The sequence below is a fragment of the Myotis daubentonii genome, chromosome 12 (genome assembly GCF_963259705.1).
Source record: "Myotis daubentonii chromosome 12, mMyoDau2.1, whole genome shotgun sequence".
NCBI lineage: Eukaryota > Metazoa > Chordata > Mammalia > Chiroptera > Vespertilionidae > Myotis > Myotis daubentonii.
In genome coordinates, this window is record NC_081851.1 from 77,144,543 (window position 1) to 77,166,134 (window position 21,592).

The following is a 21,592-nucleotide window of genomic DNA, read 5'->3' on the forward strand; positions in this document are numbered from 1 at the left end:
AAGGTAAAGACAGACACCAGCCAGGACCCGCCAAGAACAACACTGCAGACCACGCGGAGACAGCGGCCTCCAGCCAGACGCTGTTTTCTCTCCAAATACTGTCGCCAAAGACGCAGTCAGAACCCTCTCTGTCTCCTGGGCACCCTCCGTGTATCAGAAATAATAGCAGTAAAAGTAATTAACTGTGAGAGCTGATTGCCTGCGGGGTTCTAGACATTTGTTTACATTATTTTATTTTAACCTAGCCTTTTCCCCACCCCACCACCTCCCCGCCCCCAAAAAATCTAAGTAGGTGTTACTACGGAAAAGGAAACAGAGAGGCTGAGTCATTGGCTGAAGTCACACAGTTAATTAGTAACAGATTAACTTCGACCTAGGATATGAACCTAAGTCCATCTGCTTTTCAGAGTTTTACCATTTTGCCAAAAGTGGAAACTGGTTCTAAAGGCGAAGGTTTTGTTTCTTCCGAATCTCTGCATCTGCCTCAATGAGCCCCAAGTATTTGAGGGTAAAGAGGGTAAAGAGGGATCTTTTTAAAACACGTGAACATTGAAGCCTGACTTCCCTCCCAAACTGCACCTGTGCCCATGAAAAGTTTTGCATTAAATGTAAGAGTACTCACAGGCTTTGGGGAAAAATCATCTGTGAGCTTCAGAGGAAGACACCTGGATGGACCCTTCTGTGCATCGATCTGGATTATGGTTGCAAAGCTGAGGCTGTCATTCCGGGCAGGGCTCTCTCTGCCTGTGCGCCTCCCTCACAACCCGCCCACCCCTGACTAGAAGGAGCACTGGTGAACCCCTTCCTTGTAGGGCCCAGGAGAGAACCAGAGTGGGGACAGAGCCACTGTCCCTGTCCTTCAGGTCTCATGGACGTAGCTGGGATCCTTTGGGCCTCTTTCCTCACACAGTGGTATACCCATGACCCAATAATTATCATTCACCCCATGTTAACGGTGAGACAACTACCAGTCGACAGGGGTTTCATCGAGAATGTGCTTTGGTAGAAATAACAGAAAACCCAATTCCAGCCAATATAAACAACAGGAACTAAAAAGGCTGAGGTACGCAGGACTTCTAGAAAAAGCTCATCTGGTGGCTTTAGGAAGTCACCCAGGACCCTGATTCTCTCTCTCTCTATTGACAGTGTCTCTTATCATGTCAGTTTCATCTTAACAGTAGCCCCACTCAGGAAGGCCGTGGGCACCTGCTAATTGTGCCCATCTGCTGAGGTAAAGCCCACCTACGGTGTCCCACAAGGACCCCAAGAGTCACTCTGACGGACCCTCAGGGTCAACACTGGCCCTGAGCTCCACTCCCACGACTACCTGTGTTCTTTATTATCACCCATCGGTGTCAACAATTCACTGAGAGCCTTCTGTGCCAGGAGCTTTTCTACGTGGTGGGGACACACAGTTGAACCCAGCCCACCCATCCCTGTCCACACTGGACTCCCATACTCTGCTCTGCACACAGTAATAAGACACACAGAGGAGGTGGATAGGCAGCCAGATAATTATATCGACGGAAACATAACGATGGAGAAAGACATGCCTGCAGGCTTGGCACCAGGTGTTTTTAACGTGCATTTTCATTCAATCCTCACATATTCTTATAAGTAGTATTGTCTACAGTGTACTCAGTTCACACGGTCAGCAAGTGCAGAAGGATCAATGGGCAAGTTGCTGTGCGAACTGCCTCCCAAGCCCGGAAATGCCTGCCCTTCTTGGGGTGAACTGAGTCTCATGCCGAATGACGTGCCAGCATGGACTCAGCTCACCTTTTATTAATTTGATTGTGGGGATTTGGTTCAACCTGTGCATGCTCTTTAGCTAAATACAAAGTGCTTAGAACCTGACTATAAGTCAGTTTCCCAAAAATAAATAGTTGTCTGTGTGCACAGATACCAGATCTGTGTCCTTGCTGAGGCTGTGCCATGCATGGTTTGTAACTCTTCCCATGTAGTGTGTCATTATCCTCACCCCTTTTGACTTATTAGAAAATTAATAAATTTATATTTATTATAAACATTTTGAAAAGAGCTAAACATTATGAAAGCTCAGGGAAAACATCATCCCTAGTTCAACAGCCCATAACCAACAACTGCGGACGTAGTTTTCTCCCCTCGGCCTTTTTCTCTGTGTGCTGTATTTTCACAAAAAGAAGATTATATCCTCTACACCATCTCGCATGAGGCTCCTTCTACTTATCATCAGACCTCGCAATTGCAGATGGCATTGCAACAACTTCGTTAACCTTATTTTCTTTGTCATAATTCTAGTGTACAAAATATGCCATAACTGCATGAGTCATTCTTTCACTGTTGGATGTTTAGATAGGATGATTAATAAATCTATTTCAGCGTTTCCCTCTGAAGACGTAAAGTACTTTTATTTATTCAATTTCAATGTATTTTTGCAATGGCAGATTATGTTGAGACATGCCTAGATTTTTCACTGGCTACATGTTCAAATCTGAACGCACCAGCTTCTTCCAGGAAAGAAAAAAAATCATTATTTCTCCTACATCCTTGCAAGGTTCACGGCTCCTGCTTTCCAGGTTGGCCTGGCTCAGAACTGTCCAAGCAGCCTGCCTCTTGGCTCCTTGAGAAGTCCTATCTAATCAGCCACGAGGCCACTTGGTCCTTCCTCAGCGTAGGGTGACATTGCGTTAGGACGCCCCTTGCTCCCACTTGCAGAGTAAACATCACAAGCCAGGCGTTTTTATCTCATGTTTTCTTTATGTAAGAGCCAGGCTATGACTCCACTAACTCTATATTTGTCTATAGCAGCGGTTCTCAACCTGTGGGTCGCGACCCCTTTGGCGGTCAAACAACCCTTTCACAGGGGTCACCTAAGACCATCCTGCATATCAGATATTTATGTTTCATAACAATAGCAACATTACAGGTATGAAGTAGCAACGAAAATAATTTTATGGTTGGGTCACAACATGAGGAACTGTATTTAAAGTGTCAGAAGGTTGAGAACCACTGATCTATAGTGAGTTCTTGAAGAATTTCAGGGACATGAATAGTGAATAAATAAGAAAATAATCACATTTACCTTTTATTGATTTCAAACACGAATACCACTCCATTCCTCCATGAAGGGCTTATTGAATGCAAGAATCACTAATTAATAATAAAAATAGCGACCAAATAACAAGGCCTACTGTGTGCCAGGCACACTCTCTCAAGGGTTGCACACAGTTTTTCTTTAATGTGTTACTGCCCCAGATACAAAGATCAGCCTTCCATTATGTAAATGAGCATAAAGAAAGATATCATGACTCGCCCAGAACCCACAACCCACTGCGGAGGGGAGGGGGGCCGGGAGGAGAGGGGGGAGTTTTAACCCACATTATTTGCATGGGTAAAGCCTGCCCCAGGGCCTACCCCCGATCCATGTTTGTTAGATTAAGTCATGGGACCCAGAAGGGGAGGCCCAACCATATCATGGTTATCTGTTTATGTTCCCATTTAGGAATTGAGGAATGTTTATCGACAGTGAAGTTTGGGAAGGCAAGAGGTTCAAGAAAAATATATTTTCTATTTAAAAAATCTTTCCCAATAGTGTGTCATCATGGTTTTATCCTCTGGCGTTATTCTGAAGGGCCCGGCTTTCGGCGGGGATGTTTGCTGGGGTCATAGCAGATGCATGCTCACCAGCCTCTGGGGAGGGACTGAGGGGCAGCCCCAGAGTCAAGAATTATCAGCATTAATTTCAAGACACTTAACCTCAAATCCCATAGATGCTACTTACTAACTTGGTGGCACTGGGCAAGTTGCTTAGATTTAGTTTTAGTTTCCTCTTAGTTAAAATAATAGTACATATACCTACCTAACAGATTTTTTTTAATACTTGAAAATCACAACTGCTGTGCCTAGAACATGTCACTTATTACTGTTTTTATTGTTATGACCCGAAAGATGTCCTGCTCACTCAATTATCCCCAACAGTACAAGCTGTCAGCCACCGAAAGATGCGCACTAGGTAGTCATGGCAAAATCAAGTAGATGGGGGAGAGACTACAACCAGAGGGAATCTCTGGGGAGGAATATGGGGCTAAAAAGCAGCAATGGGGAACTCAAAGTAATCTGCTGTCTTTCAACCATGTTGTGAGCATCGAGAATGGTCTTAAATGGTTTTGGGTTGAGTTAATTTTCTAATAAAGATGCGACACTATGTATATTGCAGACATATGTGCTCACACACCCCACATCATGAACTTCACCCCTCCCAGTCCAATATCTGACCATCCATGGGACCTCTCTCGCCTTTAAAAACACATTTCAGAAGACAACCAGCTGTAATTCGTCCAGCAAAAAAAGAAAAGAGACTCTTGATGATAAATGACGCCAGCTTTACAAGCTATCAGGTAGTCTATTTCTCTAATGAAGTCCTTTTAGTACAAAAATACATAAAATGCAGAATACAATGTTATTCAAATCATTTTATTTTTTGCAGAAATGGCTGAGCTAGCAGGAAAAAAGAGAGAGAATTCTCAAAGTCCAGAGATTAGGAGAAAGTCGAAACCAGAGAGGTTAGCAATCGTTAGAGCTGGTATTTACCCTGGCGGTGTTTCCCGATCCCTGGTGGGCTAGTGCCTGGGTTTCAATGGCCACACACGTGCACAAAGACAAGAGAATGAAGCCTGAGCCTCAGCACAAATAGGACCCTGAAAAGCTAATACTCTTAAGGGGTGAACTCTTATGTGGTGAACACACACACACACACACACACACACACACACACATGCTGAGGGGTAATCACCTGGCACCTTCTCAGTTGGGTGGGAAAAGTATCTCCCTGTGTATTCCTTAAACCACATGCTAAGACTCTCAAGAACTTGGGCCCAGTCAGTCTCTGCACAAAATCCTCGCCAGCTGTGTGGTCTGTGAAGACCCGAAAAGCCTTTGAGTGGCTCTCAAACCAAGGGCCTGTGTCAGAAGAAGAGATCGTTGAATAAGGAACACGAGCCTGGAACTGTCCAACCCCTGGGTTGACATGCATCTCTTCTCTTCACTGTCTACTGGCCAAAAGTAGACATTGGCCCCAAAATATCGACAAGGGAAACTTGGAAGTATAGGGGGGAGAGTCGGAATGTTTGGCGAACCCCACTTCTGCCACATGAACTAAAATCCTGGTGCTGCTTACATTTGGACATTCTGACATTTTAAAGTTCAAATATGTAGGATAACCACAAAAAAAGAAGGGAGACGGTATGTAACTTCAAAGTTAGTGGAGGGAAAGAAGTAGGATGAAGGGAAAATTTTAAAACCTCAATCAATACAAAGAAGGTAAGGAAAGAGAGAGAGAGAAAGAAAAGATACGGGGTTAAAGTGAGACCAGGAGAAATCACACACACACAAAAATAAACATATAAGTAATTTAGATAACTGTAAATGGGCTAGAGTGTCTGGTTAAAAGAGACAGACACTGGTAAATTCCAGCAGCATTCAAGAAACAGCAAATCCCAAATGCTCCCAGAGAACTGAAATCAGAGAACTCACCAGCTCGTGCATAGACTATTGTATGCCTGACACTTGTATTTGTTTCCACTTGCTACATAACAAATTACCAGCACACGGATGGCCTAAGAAAAATATCCACTTATTAGCTCCCAGTTCTGTGGCGGCTTAAAACAACACAGATGTATGATCTTATAGTCCCGGAGGGCAGAAGTCCAAAATGAGTCTTATGAGGCTAATATCAAGGTGTTTTCAGGTCTGTGTTCTTTCTAGAGGCTCCAGGGTAAAATCCAATTTCTTGCCTTTTCTGGTATGTAGAGGCCTCCTGCGTTCCTTGGCCTTTGGCCCCTTCTTTCGTCTTCAAAGCACATCAGTCCAAGCTCTGCTTCTGCTATCAAACACCTTTTTTATGACTTGACCCTCTCCCCTTCCTCTTAAAAGACCCATGTGATTATATTAGGCCCATCTCGATATTCCAAGAAACTGTCCATACGTCAAGATCCTAAATTTAAGCCATCTGCAAAGTCCCCGTGTCATGTAAGAAAACATAGTCAGAGGTTCTTGGGTCTCAGATGAAGACATCTTTGGAGAGCCATTCCTCTGTCCACCCCTCAACCACACATGGGCTACTACTCGGTGGTAAACAAGGAACACACTGCTGACATGGGTGACCACTTGGAGGACCCCTGAGGACGTGATGCTGAGTGACAGACGCCAGTCCCCAAGGGCCATATGTGTGTGACTGCATTGATATGGCTTACTCAGAAGGGCAACTGTCTAGTGATAAAGGACAGATCATGGGTGGCACAGATTTGGGGGGAGGGGAGGGTGTGGCCAGAGAGGGACAGCAGGAAGGAATTGGTTACAGGATGGGAGTATTCGGTATTTCGAAGATGGTGGTGGTTACATGAGTTGATACCTGTGTGAAATCACGTAGAACGCTACGCCCCCAAAACTTGCAGTTACTTTTACTCTATGTATAAAAGACATACAGCGGGTAAGATGAGCCTCCATCTCTCGCTGGGCTCTAACCTGTGTATTTTTTGTGTCTCTCTACAGGAGGAGGATGCAGTACAGACGTCTGGGGCGCCCCATTCCCTGCTGGAGCATTTGCAAAGGGCTCACCTGCTTTCTCCACCTCTCACACCCAAGCACACACCAGGGAGGAAGCAGAGCCTCTCGCCCCGGGGGCCTGGAGCTCTGGCAGCCTGGAGGGACGCGCTCATGGGCGCTGGAGCTAGTCTGCTTGGACCGGGGCCGCGAAATCCCTGCGCAGCACTGCTTTCAAACACGTTTTATTTAGTGCTTTTAAAATATATTTATATCTTTGGCCTTGTTTAACATTTTTCACTGAGTTCCCTTTTCCTTTCAAGAAGCGGAGGCCAAGAAAAACAGAACGTGAGTTACAGGAGCCTCGGCTAGAAGTCTCCTGAGACGCCACCGTCTCCTGGAAAATTCTCCTCCGGAGTTTACGAGACAAATATAAACACGCTGGATGGAGTCCTCCGTGACCTTCATTTCGAACTGTTGGCATGTCAGGGAGACTCCAGGAAGAGTTGCTGTCCCTGGCAGGGTCTTGGGTTTTGGGGCTTAAATGAAAAAATATTTCAGGCAAAGCGTCGTAGGAGCAGCATGACCGAGAGATGCAGGCATCGAAGTACCTGCCGGGCTTTCTATGAGGGACTCGGGGCTTTTTCTTTGTGTCCATTTAATCCAAACGGCTTTAGGAGGCAGGGAGCGGTCTTCTCAGCACACAGAGGAGGAAACGGAATCTCAGGTTGCATAGTTCAAGGTTGCATAGCCCGTAAGAGTCTCAAATTGCTGGTGGGTGACATGGATTTGTATTACCTATTTGGCTGGATTATTACAGACGTGGCATTGAAGGAAAGAACATAGTAGGTGCTCAATAAATGACGAGTGTCATCACATGTGGGCAGACCAAGGGCTTGGATCACCCCTTGGGCTAAAGGGGGCAGGTGCTTTCCATTCACCACACAGCCTCCTCTACCAGGCAGGCCGTAGCTGTCCTGTGCTCCATGGCCATGTGCACCAGAGTCTGCTATCCTAGCTCTTTAAAGAATATATGTGTGTGTGTGTGTGTGTGTGTGTGTGTAATATATATATATATATATATATATATATATATATATATATATATATATATATTGATTTCAGAGCCCGGAAGGGAGAGGGAGAGAGAGAGAAACATCAATGAGAGAGAATCATTGATCAGCTGCCTCCTGCACACCCTACACTGGGGATGGAGCCCGCAATCCGGGCATGTACCCTGACCAGGAATGGAACCATGACCTCCTGGTTCATAGGTTGATGCTCAACTCCTGAGCCACGCTGACCGAGCGCTATCCTAGCTCTTGATAGGAACAGGCATCACCCTCTGTACCCCCAGCTGTGAAGCATGGGGACCACTCTCACTGGAGTTCCTCTTCCTTTCTGCCTGCAAAGACAGGGGCTCTTTTCCAGGACTTTGCTGTCATTCACTTGGGTGACCAGCTAGAGATGACAAAAGCCACCAACATGAAGAGTCAGCCCGCAGTGTGATGCCCTCCATCCGTGACCAGGCACAGCCATCTCTAATGCCCAGCACCTTCTGAACAGCAGTGAAGATGGGCCCTTGGTCTTCACTCTGCAAGCCACGTGGGGTGCTCATCACATCTCCCAGGGCCTGGCCTGGGAAAGGTGAGGTCCCTTCCTCAGGAAGGGCTCTTCCTTCCACCAGAAAGGTCAAGTTCAGGAGGATTCTCATGGCACCCATCTTCCCCAGGAGCATTTCTGCTTCTGATGCTCAACATGATGAGACTCATGACCTAATAGCTCTAAACCACTCTTGTTTGTCTACTTCCTGTGCACGCTATGTATTTAGATGTTGGGGGTCGGAAAGAAGACAAAAGTTGTTTTTTAAAATATATTTTTATTGACTTCAGAGAGGGAAGGAGAGGGAGAGAGAGATAGAAACATCAATGATGAGAGAGAATCATTGATTGGCTGCCTCCTACACACCCTACACTTGGAATCGAGCCTGCAACCCAAGCATATGCCCTGACCAGGAATGGAACCATGACCTCTTGGTTCCTAGGTGGACTCTCAACCACTGAGCCAGGCCGGCTGGGCAAGAAGACAGAAAGTTTTGGCAAAATAGGAGCCGTTTCAGAACCAGATGCAGGGAATTGTGTGCGCACCTGCAACACGGTGAAGCGCCGTTCAGTCAGATCCAACGGAGCAAAGCCTGTCACGCAGGGACATTCTCCGGCTCAGAGAATTCATGGTTTGTGTTCAAGCCCCCCTCCCTTGTTCTAAATATCGGGTGACCATTTTCGAAAATATATTTTATAAAACTAGAGGGGGGGAAGTAGCAGGGAAATAATTGTCTATAATCCCTCACTGACATAAGAACTGTTAATATTGTGAGCATTTCCTAATATTTTTCTAGTCATATTTCTCTTGTGTAATTGAGATCATAGTGTGTGTGTATGTGTGTGTGTGTGTGTGTGTGTGTGTGTGTGCGTGCCCTGCTCTCTCATCCAGCATAAACCATTAATATTTTCCCTTATCATAAAAAAACAAAGACAGCCTGGGGAACCTTTACAAATTGAAGAGATTGAACAAAAAAATAATGGCTTAAGCAAAATGGGATTCTGGTAGGGTCCTGGAGTAGGAAGGTTCATTCATGAAAGCAAAGTGGACCTCGCTGACCGTGAGTCTAGCAACCTTGCCACCTGATTCCGGCACTCGTGAGTTGGATATTCATTCCCTAAGACGTTAACATCCTGGATACCAGTGGGCAGGCCGTGGGAACCTGTGCTGCCTTCACAACTCTTCTGTAAGACTGAACTTGTTCAAAATAAAGTTTTAAAATTGCTCATTGCATAAAATCTTTATCATAGGTATCATTTGTGCCTATTTTCTCATGTGCTGTGTAAGAAGCGCTGAGACATGGCTGCTGTGAGCACCATTCTTCTCAGTGAGAATTTACTCAAGACAAAGCCCCCGAATGAAAGTACTGGTCCCTTCCTCTCTGAAATCAATAAAAATAAAAAAATAAAGTGCTAGCCTTTCTCTTTTTGGAAGAATCTCTCCTATTTTCCTCTCCCTCAACACCTCCCACTCTCCCCCGGCTCCATGAACCCATCTCCTATGCATGGCCATCTGCCTTTATGGGAATCCCCTTGAAGGGCAGTGCCGGGGCCGGACTCTTTCCTGTACCTGTGCCTGTGTTCGTCCTGGGATGGGATGAGGGCCAGGAGTGAGTGGCGTGGGCGCGATCCTGATGAGAAATGTAAGGGTGGGAAGGCTGACAGCTGGATGGGAAACTCATGCGTATCGATCCCCACTTCCAGCCCGGCTGTGGCCTCAGCCCTTTACAGCTACGCCCCCATCAGTTCCTGACTCGGATTATCATTCCCACCTTAACGATGAAGGAAATCACTCAGGAGACAGACTCATCTGCCCAAGGTCAACCATCAGTCAGCCGCGGCAGCAGGATTAGAACCTAACTGGGCAATTCCGTGATCGGTGCTTTTTGCACTAAAAGACACTCCTGAGTAAACTGACAGTGTTAGGAGGGATGTACTTTGTCAGCGTTCAAGGACTAATCCCACTTATATTCATCAAATGAATACAGTACACCAAGCACCTGAGAAAGAAACAGGACGGGGAATTTCCTATGTGTATGTTACATGTTCGGGGAGCATAGAGGTCTATTTTCATTGGCTTTCTACATAATATTTATTAAAAAAAAAACCTGGAAGCAGCTGAATATTTTCCACGTGAATATAATGGATGTCTACAGTGCAAAGGTGCCTGGAGCTCAGACTTCCTTCGCTTTCAGTTTAGGCATCCACCCTGCATTGCACAATCAGCAAATGGGATATGATGCAATTTTTTAAACAGACTTTGCAAAACAAGTATTGAGCAACCCCACTCTCTCTTTAGCCTTGCCTGTGCCTAGCAACCTTGCAGGTTTGTTTGACGGAATGAAGAATGCGCCCTTGGACAGCAGTTCAGCAAGACACTCGAAGGCTCTGCAAAGCAGGAGGCTCCGGAGTGTTGCAATCCGTGGGCCTGGCTGAGATGAACCGAGAAGGAAGTACCCAGGCCCTGCCACGCCCCTCCCGTCCAGTGTTGAGGGAGAAGGACAGAGAGAAGCCAAGTGTATGGGACACATTTCAGCGTGGACCCTGTGCTTCAGGGCCCGTGGCAAAGGTTGAGAACTTTCCAACATATTTTTTCTCTTAAAAAAAGAATGTGACATTACAGAAATATTGGGAGGGGAATTCATCCTGCACCAATTCATCACCCCAACGAAAGCGTTTTCCTGTTACATATTCCCTGCCAGACGTCCTCCCCCTTCATTCTTATTTCACCCTGTGCATTGGAATACAGGACGCAGGTCATCTACTGAGCCCTCCTGGGTTAGAAACTAGACGCAATGGTTTATGTTTATAACCAAAGCCATCGCCGACAGAAGTCCTCCAAGGCCTGTCAAAAGATGTTCTCTGCTTCCGGATAAGAACATAAACTAAGGAAAGTTCGGTACCTGTGCCCTGAGCAAGCTGTGGATCTGGGATGCAGGTCCAGTTCTCTGTGATACAAAACCTACAGGTGGTTCGCTCTACCTCATCAATCAACTTTCGATTTTCTCACTCACCTTTATATCCCAGCATGTTATTTCACTATAGGCGTCTAAGTTCATATGTTCATATTTGTAATCTAAATATCAATAGCTGCATCACCATTTATTCCAGAACATTAAGTTTTGTAGCAGGTACAAATCTTAAACTACAAAAATCCAAGTTTACAAGAGATGCAGCGCCCATTCTGCTGGGGAGTTAAGAACTTAGTCTCACCAAAGAGGGGCTTACGCTCCTGAGCCCTGCAGGTTCCGGCGGGTTGTGTGGACCCTGGGTTCTTCATTAGGGCCTGGCATGCTGGGAGAGAGCCACAGGGCCCTTAGATTTCACCCTCTGTCCATGTCAGCATCCCCTGATCCCATTCAATTGCTAATGTCTGTCCTTAAAGGTCACTCCTGTGACCTTTGTTACCCAGCTTCAAATTCTCTCCCAGTTGGGCTCCATTCAACTGCTCTCCGACTAGATGGATTGGTTATCAATATCTTTATGGCTTTCTGAGGCCTGTTCCCTCTCCCAGCTGTGTTTCTCTTTACAGTGGATCTGCTGCCTTTCCAAAGGAGAATTTGGGGCAGGCCACAGACTGAAGTCCGTCACGGGCACTTGGGAGGCCAGGTGGACGTTGGAATGGGGGTCAGGTCAAGAGAGGACACTTGAAGTGCAGCCACCTCCCACGTGACCAGGGAGCAGATAAGCTGGAGAATTCTCTTTTGCACCTGGGAGGTCACTCTTTTTTTCTATCAGACCTTCCACTGCAGAGGGCAATCTGCTTTACTTAAAGTATAAATTTACTTTATACTTCAAATTATCCTTAAAGTATAATTTACTTAAATATAAATCTCATCTAAAACATCCCCACAGGAATATCCAGAATAATGTTTGACCACATACCTGGACACGATGACTCAGAAAGTGACTCAGAATGAACCATCACAGCATTCTTTGCAGCGACAGGCACGACAGGTACACTCAGCCGAACTGAGGCTCCCTCTCCAGGGCTTCTCCGCTCGCTATTTTAAATCAGGGTCTCAACTTTCTATGTTACTCTTGAGAGAGCACATTTTCTGAAAAACAAAAATAAAAACACTCTATATTGACAACATATGAGTTAATTTATTTAGAAATATTCATTATTCCAGCACTGTGGTGTTAATCTCTGCAGATTCGTTGGTGGATAAAATACTTTTCTCTGTCCCAAGGAATGGACTTTTATGGAGAAGTAGATATCTGAACTCAAAGTTGTGGAAGACTACAGTCATAGCTAAAGCTGCAATGGCAGGGGTGCTAAGGGACCCTGTGAGTGTGGCCTTCCATCAGTGTTTACTCTCCGGCTTTCCCATCGATGTTATGCTACTGGCTACACCAAAGGGTTCTAGAAGCAGCAGCTATAAGGAATGTGAACATATTCAAGTCTACAAGTGATTGTGTATGTAGTTATTCTTTGCTTTGGCTAGCAAGGAGGAAAAAGCCAAAGTTGAGGACCATCCCTAGCAGACCTTCAGGACCATGTGGCATCCAGTTTGTATACTGACTATATTCCAGTGTGCGTTCTCTCTCTCTCTCTCTCTCTCTCTCTCTCTCTCTCTCTCTCTCTCAATACCCATTACTAGAGAAGAAAAACTTACTACATTTAATGTTTTGTTGTCAGCCAACTCAAATTTTATTTTGGAAAGACATAAAAAATCAGGTTGACAGATAGGTAGATGGAAGGATGGAAGGATGAAGGATGGATGGATGGATGGATGGATGGACGGACAAATAAAAGGTGAAATAGATTATCCTTTGAAGGAGTTAGAGGAAGCATCACTGAACAATGAGCAACCCAAGCTGGATCCCAGAGGATGGGTGGCTCTCTGTTGGAAGGAACAGAGGACCGTTTCCACCTGGGGGTAGGTAAGGTAGAGAGATGGGGAGTCTAGGGTGCACTAATCTTTGGTGAACGGAGCTAATTAAATAAGTGACTCTGTAGTTGTGTCATCTGGTTAACGCTTCAGAATGGGTCCTAGATACTCTGGTCATTATGCTAATGGAAAGCTTCTGAAAAGAAAAATAAAGGGGGGGACAAAGCCACCTCCCTCTGCTCATCCAGCAATTACCCACTTCTTGCTCACCTCTTGCTGCTTTTGATAAGAGCCATTAGGATAATAATTACGGGCTCAGCTAATGTATTAATAACCCAGTAGACACACTTCCTTATGCCTCTGTGAAAGACTGAAATATGTTAACCTTCTAAACACCTTCAGTCACAGGGCTGTGTCGGACTTTTATTAATGGCCGAGTTCAGCTGCCTGAACTCCAGCTAGCTGCAACTCGGTGCCCAGATGTGCAGAAACAAAGCCCTTTGCTTTTGCTCTTGGCCATTTCCCTTTTTAGGAACGTGAAATAGAATACTGTGTTTATCCCTTATACCCTAAGAACATACGTCAGCTGCAAAGCCTGAAATAGACATGGTTTTGCTGCCCTAAATATTTGACTCTTGAGTCAAGTTATCATAATTGCTAGACACCCTTCTTTAAATATAGGAGAGTAGAGCTGCACATTGGAAATACAGTGACTGAATGTTCAGATGTAGCACAGTTTCCATCTGATGTTTTAAAACAATGTCCTCCGCTTGGAGAATGTAGTGGAATGATGAGCCGTTGATGCGTCTGAAGTCAGGCAGATTTGGGGAGACATGATTAAGTGGTCTCCGGAGGAGTTAAGGGGTGTAGTTAAGACAGGACATGAACTTAAACACGCCCTTTGAAAGCCATTGTTAAACAGTCATGGCCCCAACGCTAGGGCTGCTGTTTCACTGATAAGTAAGTAGTTTCAGATCAAACAGCCAAGGCAAACACATTCACCACAGACAAAAGCACATACTAGGGGAATAACTGCCTTCGAGCTGTGTGATAACTTATCTTCCACAACTAGGGCGTTACGCTGGAGTTGCAAAGCTGCCTTGACATCTGCAGAAATAGCCTTGGGTTAAAAATATTTTCGAGTAGGCCTGCTTGGTGCATGCTCAAGCTAGAGACAAAGCAATTAATAAGAGACTCAAAGTCCACGTGTGTGCTTTGGGTGTGCTTCTATATGGGAAATGCCCACCACTCATCCTTCTAGTCCTTGGGTTCTAGCAGGTCCTACCTGCCTTTACACACGGGTAATTAGACTGCAATGTTAATTTTGAAAGGAACTTGATACAGTTTGGTTTCTTGAAAGTAATCTTAAGGAGGAGACCTAAATGTGATTTGTTTATTTGAAGAAGTTATAGTGAAACAGCTATGGTTGTTTGGAAGGTAATGATAGACATTTAAAAAATGCATAAAATCTCAATCTACCTAGCTATTGAAAGAGAGACAAGCAGAAGTGGCCCAGCTTGACAAAGATTGCTGAGTTATACTTGTTAGGCTTTGAAAATATCTAAAAAGGGCCCACATGCCCTCTACCTAGATATTTAAGTTATAAACCAAACTGTTCAAATAAAATAACACCTTACTTGACATCGAACTTTCTACCCCGACAAAAGCTCATAATCACTTGGAAGGTTGTAGAGAGCCATCAATTCCACAGCCAAACCTTCTCCTTTCACTTGTGAATCCGACTAACCAGCATGCTCTGTCTGCCCTCCCCTCCAATAGTTAACTCTCCACTACCCCTCGCGCCTAAGGCTACGCTCACCAGTGACACAATCAGCCTGAGGTCACATGGAGCCCAGGAGAGACATCATGCTATTTCTGGAAAGGGCGCTGGGTAAGGAACAGCATGGGCCTGGGTCCTTCGAGAATGGGAAGAAGGTTGGGTAAAGATTGTGGTTCGAGGGCAAGAAAAAAGCTGTCAGTCGAGGAGCCCTGGACAAGGACACCTCTTATCTAGGGTAAAGCTCAGTACTGATGGTATGAAGGCGTGAGCTTTTAATTTTGGACTCATTTTACTGAAAGATGAGGAACGTTGATATAAATAAAGTTACTACACTGATGTTGCAACTGCTTTACGTATCTAATCACTAATGTGTTCTTTCCATAAATCTATTGGTCATCTATTATCACATACTTAATATAATATATGGCCGAACAGCCCCAGAGAAGGAAAACGACTTACCCAAGAATATACAACTACTAAACTCTAGGTCCAAGATTTAGCCAAAACATATATGGAAAACAAGGTTTTTACCCCTCATCCCAAGCTACTGAGACCCGAGACCCAAATGAGATACAATACTCCAAACTTCATTATTAATTTACTGTAAGAACTTAGAAAAATTGTTTTGACTGTTCTTAAAGAACATTCTTTATAACTTTCAAATAATTGTGGGTTTGATTTCTGGAAAGAGTAAAAGTCATCTGATTCCGAGCAGCTTTCGAATATGAGAGGTCACCGGCAGTCGTGGCATTTTATTGACTGCCTATTACGTGGCTGCACCTTGTGTTGTTAATATTTTACAGATATTCCTTTTCTTCCCACCTCACAGACAGCAGACGGGGTCTCAGGCAGCTGTCCAATGAAATGCAACCAGAAGAGAATAGAGACCCAAGCATTTCAGGTAGCAAGTTGATTATTTCTCTTCCCATTAAGCGTCCATATATTCTAAACTGAACCATTAAGCCAGAAGACAAATGGGAAATCACTGCTCCATGAGGTTACAGTGGGGCTGTTCATGTCAGCTGATTTCCATGTCTAGGAAAAATTTTAATTGGGTGGCAAGTGTGAAATTGGAAAATGTCAATGAATATTGTTTGTTTAATGAATCAATTACATTTAATCAAGTGTCACACATTAGATATTTTCTCTGACATAATTTCTTTACATCCCCCCAAGAAATTCATTTATTTAGAGATACTTTCATTTATTAAAAATACAATCCATGCATATTATGTCACAAACCATGTGACATAGTGTGTGTGTGTGTGTGAGTGAGTGAGTGTGTGTGTGTGTGTGTGTGTGTGTGATATTCTCCACTGGACACTCACTCATCTTTCAATGCTCTTCCCTGCCTTTTCCCTGGTCTACCCAGTTAATATGGATGACGCCCTCTTCGTATCGCCACTGTTTCCTTCAGAGACAGCCATGGCAGCAGTTCTAAGAAATGTTTGAATTCTTTGTTTAGAGCAGCAGTTCTCAACCTGTGGGTCGCGGCCCTTTTGGCAGTCGAACGACCCTTTCACAGGGGTCGCCTAAGACCATCGGTAAACACATATATAATTACATATTGTTTTTGTGTTTAATCACTATGCTTTAATTATGTTCAATTTGTAACAATGAAAATACATCCTGCATATCAGATATTTACATGACGATTCATAACAGTGGCAAAATTACAGTTATGAAGTAGCAACGAAAATAATTTTATGGTTGGGGGTCACCACAACGTGAGGAACTGTATTAAAGGGTCGCGGCGTTAGGAAGGTTGAGAACCGCTGGTTTAGAGGATCATTTCTCTCAGCAGACTCGGAGGCACTTGAGGGTGGTCACTGTCTTTTCATCTCAGTGCTCTCACTATCTTCGTAGCAACAAGCGGGGGGGAAGCAGGCCAGCTTTGTTTCAAATGGAGCTTTCAATCCAATTATCATTCAGGTGAAAACAGCCTTGCTTGCTGGTCTCATTAGTGTCCTGAATTAGCATCAGACCCAAAACATAAAACAATACTTGCTGAGTATCTATTATGTGGGGGGCACAACCCTTTCCCAGTCTCTGCTGGGTTTAGTTTGGCAGTTTTAGACTATTTCTTCTTTCCCTCATCAATGTGGGTCTTCTGACCTGTGACCAGTGTGCATGTGTGTGTGGTGTGTGTGAGCATGCATGTGCATGTGTGTGCGTGTACATATGTGAGCTATGATATGTGCACGTGGGTACAGTATGCACTCCTCTTCCCTGGGACACAAGCACCTAGAAAGCTGGCCCGTTGCAGGGTCGGCGCAGGTGAGGACGTGCCTTTCCTCCCACGGACCAAGTTTGTTTATGGATCTGTTGCGTAGTCACAGCCTTGAGCTTCCCCTTTAAGCTTATGGACCAGCTCCCTGATTCCTCTGCGATCCTCTCAGGTGGCGTGTTCATCTCTATCAACGCCATCCTGGCGCTGCCCCTCTGAGCAGCCACCCTGTGCTGACTGTCTCCGGGCCCTCAGAGCCCTCACAGCCTGCCATCTACTGAGCCAGGCTGAGGGCCAGGAGGACCGGGCAGGCTCACTCAGCTCCTCCCGGGCTCCGGGCTCCTGCTGGGGAAATCGCTCTCCTGTTTTACCAGAGCTGTTGGCGTTTTGCGGCTCCCAGGGGACAGAGGGCAGTGGGTTGAATTCCTGGCTGAGCCACTTGGCCCAGAGCCCCCATAAAACCCCGGCCCCAGCCTTCTTGACTTGGGCTTTGCTCGTTAAACCTGCAGACAGGAGCCTGCTGTTGGGCCTGCAGGGGCCCAGGTGACACCGACTGGCGGCTGTGGCTGAGGGCCCGGCCCAGACAGCAGTGTGAGTGGCGGCAGCTGAGGCAGGGGAGGCCTGGGCTGGCCCTGCAAATAGAGATGGGCGACGGAGCTCGGGTTCCTAAATCCAGCAGGAGCCTCTTGCTCAGAGTTCACGGTCCCCACGTCAAAGCCTCACCGAAGACCTCCCGGCCCAGCTAGAACTTGAACCTGGACCCAGGCTTTAATTGACTTACCATGTTGTCAGTGGTCCATGCAGTCCCTGGAGGTTCTTCTTACTGCTCAGAACTTCAAGGCCTGGGCCCTGCTGGGTTGCAGGGGTAGAAGGTTCATGGTGACGGGTCACAATGTCACTTCAGCCCAATGTTACGGAAGGGTCTCACTCAGTCCAGCCTCTAACAGCCCCTTGAACTTCTTAAGCAGGGCCCCTCAGCCGTAGGAGAACCCTCCACACTCCAGCGCCCTGTGCTCCTCTGGGTCAAGCTCAGGTGCTTTGCTTGGAGTCAGAGGCCCCCTGAGAGCTGGTCCCTGCCTCCCTCTCAGCCTCGGCCTTCCCCTCTGCGCCCTGACTCAGTGCTGGCTGCGAGGAAAGTGGGGTCTCGCTGAGTCTTCATGTTCAGCGCCTTCCTGGCACCAAAGCGCAGAGCAGGTAGAGGGTCAGGAAATGCCCAGGTGCAGGCTGGGAGCCAGGAGCTGAGGACCTACCGGCTGGGAAGCTCAGGGAAGAGACAGGGAACATTCCGTCAGCTCTGTCCCATCCAAATCACCTCTGACACACATGCTCTTGAGAAGAAACTTCTAGAAGAAAAAAAGCAAAAGGTGTATTTCTCCTCAGAGACCAGGTGCTCTGGAAGGAACAGCAAAGAGGCAGTGAGAGAATCCTCCACTTTACCTGAGAGGTAGGAGGTCAGAGCCAAGGAACCTGGGAAAATGCAAGCCCCGCCCCCAGGCTCCCAGGCACCTTTGCTTCCTCTGCATAGAGATCAGGTGGGGCCTATTTCCTGTAAAACACCAGAGGCCAGGGAGGCTCGACTGCTACTCTGGCCCAAGACACACAGCTCCCAAGGGAGGGTCCAGACCAGGCCCCCCGAGCTGGCACTCGCCTTCCGAGGAGCCGCAGGGTTGCTTGCCCTATCTGATGGGCACAGACAAAGCACAGCCACGGAGCGGACACGTTGGGGCCCAGAGAGAGTTTGTGGGGTTGGTCCCCAGACGCGCTTGGCTTCCAGCACCAGCTCCCCCTGGGGAATGAAGTCCCCAGGCAGACAGGCTACGTAGCCTCTGACCTGCAGTTCCTCACACGGAAAACTCGGCCAATGAGAGATGTAGAGGGATTACACTGCAGCGGTTCTCAACCTGTGGGTCGCGACCCCTTTGGCAGTCGAACGACCCTTTCACAGGGGTCGCCTAAGACCATCCTGCATATCAGATATTTACATGATGATTCATAACAGTAGCAACATGACAGTGATGAAGTAGCAATGAAAATAATGTTATGGTTGGGTCACAACATGAGGAACTGTATTTAAAGGGCCAGAAGGTTGAGAACCACTGGATTAGAGGAACACCTGACTCATGGATGCTAAATCACTGGGAGCCAGAGTCAGGGTTGCTGGATGCATCAATGAATGAATGAGGAATAGTAGGCAGTCCCAGAGGTCTCTTCCAGCCCCGGTACTGAACCTTCAGTATCATGACGTAATCCCAGAGTGTTTAAAGCAGGGTCTCTCCAATGTGCCTGAGTGCCCCGTGGAGCCCAGTGTCTGGGCAGGGGTGGGGGTGGGGGCGCACAATGATGCTCATGATGATGTCTTCACTCTAATTTCCAGATTCTCTGATTGATCATCAGCCCTCCCCACCCCCTCCGCAGGAACTGTGTTTGCTGCTGTCCTCTGGGGTGAAAGCACCCAGTCTGTCAGGTGAATGTGATGACAGGTCCTCTCCAAGTCTGACAGGTAGCTTTCCGAAAGCCAGTCCCCAAAAGCAGACCATCACAGTCCCTGCCCTGCCCCGGAATTACGGCTTCTCCGTTGTTCGCCTCCTCAGCACCACCGACTTACTGCCCACACCTGTGACATGCTAGCACTTAAAATAATAAAAAATGAACAGGTCACATGACATGATGTCTGCCTCTATAAATAACAACAGCTACCACTTACTGAGCACCCACACCCCTCGCGCTTTGTTAAATGTCTTGCGTGTAGTAGCTCCCATTCTCACACTCATGGGGGGAAGGGGGGGATGTTCGTGAAGCAGCTCAGAGGGGTGAGCCATGCCCAGCGTTATCAGGGAGTGCCTCTGAGGGCCGAAAGTCTAACCCACTTTATTCTGGCTCCACGGCTGCATGTCCTGTGCTCCACTGCACGCTCCCACTGTCCTAAAAGCGACTTGGACATATAAGATTCAACGTGTTGACGCAGCATTCTAACCCGAAACCTGAATGTGACTCGGTGAGTACATGGGGCCCAGCGTTTGATGTGGCTGGTGGTCCCCACGGGAGGCTGGGCATCTAAAGAGCGTTGTTGCTGGTGTCCGTTTATTTCATGTGCGTGGAGTTCCACCTGAGCCCACGGAATCAGGCCCTCCCGGGACCCAGGCCCGGAGGCTGCATCTCTGTGTCGCTCCCACTGTGGTTCTGAGGCAGCCGATCCAGAGAAATCCACAGGAAGCCACTCTTCGGCTAAAATCTGGACAATGTCTGCAAGTGCGGCCGACCTTTTCTTCTCCCACAGTCATGGTTCTTTCGTTTTAAATCTATATCTTACTATGGGGAAGTTAAAGTCAAAACAGAAAGTGAAATGGCTCATTGGTTCCCTTCTCAGATATATCGTGGACATCTATTGGCATCTACTTAAAATCATATACATATAGGTACATGCTAAGAATATATGTTAATAGTACAGAGCGAGCAGATGAAAAGTAAAAGTCTTCCCATTCCATGCCTTTCTTCTCCTCGAAGGTTACCACCATGAAAAGTTACGTATGCTCTTACTATACACCCTGTTCCATTTCTTGCCTCTTTGGAGATCTTCTGATAGTATTACATTGAGTTCATGTTTTTTGTAAAAGACTCGAGATATTCCAAAATGCACCACAATGCACTGAAGCAGCCCAATGTTGACAGACACCTTCATTTTCTCCAGGTTCTGCTTATTTGTTTACTGTTGAAAATGAATGAACGTTGCCATGAGTATTGGACACAGATCTTGGTGAACCACTGCAAGCATCGATGCTACTTGGATTCCCCGCTAGTGGCATTGCTGTCAGTGTTGTCTCCGTGGCTCAGACTGCTGCGCTCTGGTTTATCACTGCCTCTAGCAGTCCACCAAACACACGCGAGACTGCCCATATGCCTTACTATCACCAGCCCAGGTATCATCACATGACTGAGACCGAAAGATGAGACAATAAAGAAGCATGTTCCAAAGGTAAGCAGTTCAACTGGTATCTGGAGCCAAGCTCTTCACCATGCTGGGAGCTTTCTGAGCTCACACACTGAAGACTTACACACAAATCTACATATATATGTATGTATACGCATAGACATATAGCTACAACCTATATAATAAGAGGTTAATATGCAAATTGTCCCCTCGACCAGAAGTTCAACCAGGAGTTCGACCAGGGGGCAGGGCCAGACCACCAAACAACCTCCCACCCTGATTGGGACAGGCTGGCCAGACCCCACCCATGCATGAATTCGTGCACAGGGCCTCTAGTTGAATATAACTGGAAACAAATATATACAGGATGCAAGGAATTAAATCTTTGTAAGAAGAAAGAACTGGTTTTTAGGAGAAAAACATATGAAGAAGATCCATTTTCCCTGTTTATCCTTTTGTTCCTTTTGAATGGTGTGTACACACAAGTATTACCTTGTCAAAAAAAATAAATAAAACGCAAAACAGCCCAGAAAAGAAAATGACAGATGCACCTAACCTTTGATGCAGCAATGTCTGCTCTAGAGATCTGTCTTACAGCCGAGCGAAACCAGCATGTGCACAGGGTGAAGTGTGGCTAGGGCTATTCACGGCAGCATTGCTTGGACCAGGCATCGCTCTTCAGAGACGAGAAACCACCTA